The sequence below is a fragment of the Rhagoletis pomonella genome, unplaced genomic scaffold, assembly GCF_013731165.1.
Source record: "Rhagoletis pomonella isolate Grant_MI unplaced genomic scaffold, Rhpom_1.0 Rhpom_scaffold_00239, whole genome shotgun sequence".
Taxonomy (NCBI): domain Eukaryota; kingdom Metazoa; phylum Arthropoda; class Insecta; order Diptera; family Tephritidae; genus Rhagoletis; species Rhagoletis pomonella.
In genome coordinates this window covers 27,156-27,389 of record NW_023458793.1, presented here as the reverse complement: position 1 = coordinate 27,389, position 234 = coordinate 27,156, and positions in this window count along the sequence as shown.

The following is a 234-nucleotide window of genomic DNA, read 5'->3' as shown; positions in this document are numbered from 1 at the left end:
CGGGATCCTGGGATTTCCAAAAAGGGCTCGCGATCCCGAATCCCGGTACCATCTACCTTAGCCGCTACCAAACAATATATGAATGAAGAAAGCGTGCTACTACATCCATTCGGACATACATTTTATGTACATATGTTTGTATGGATATACATATGTATGATGAAACATACGGGCTTCGTTGATATACTTAGTCTGTTCCTTTGAACTTCGGACTAAAACCTGTGGAACTGTCAA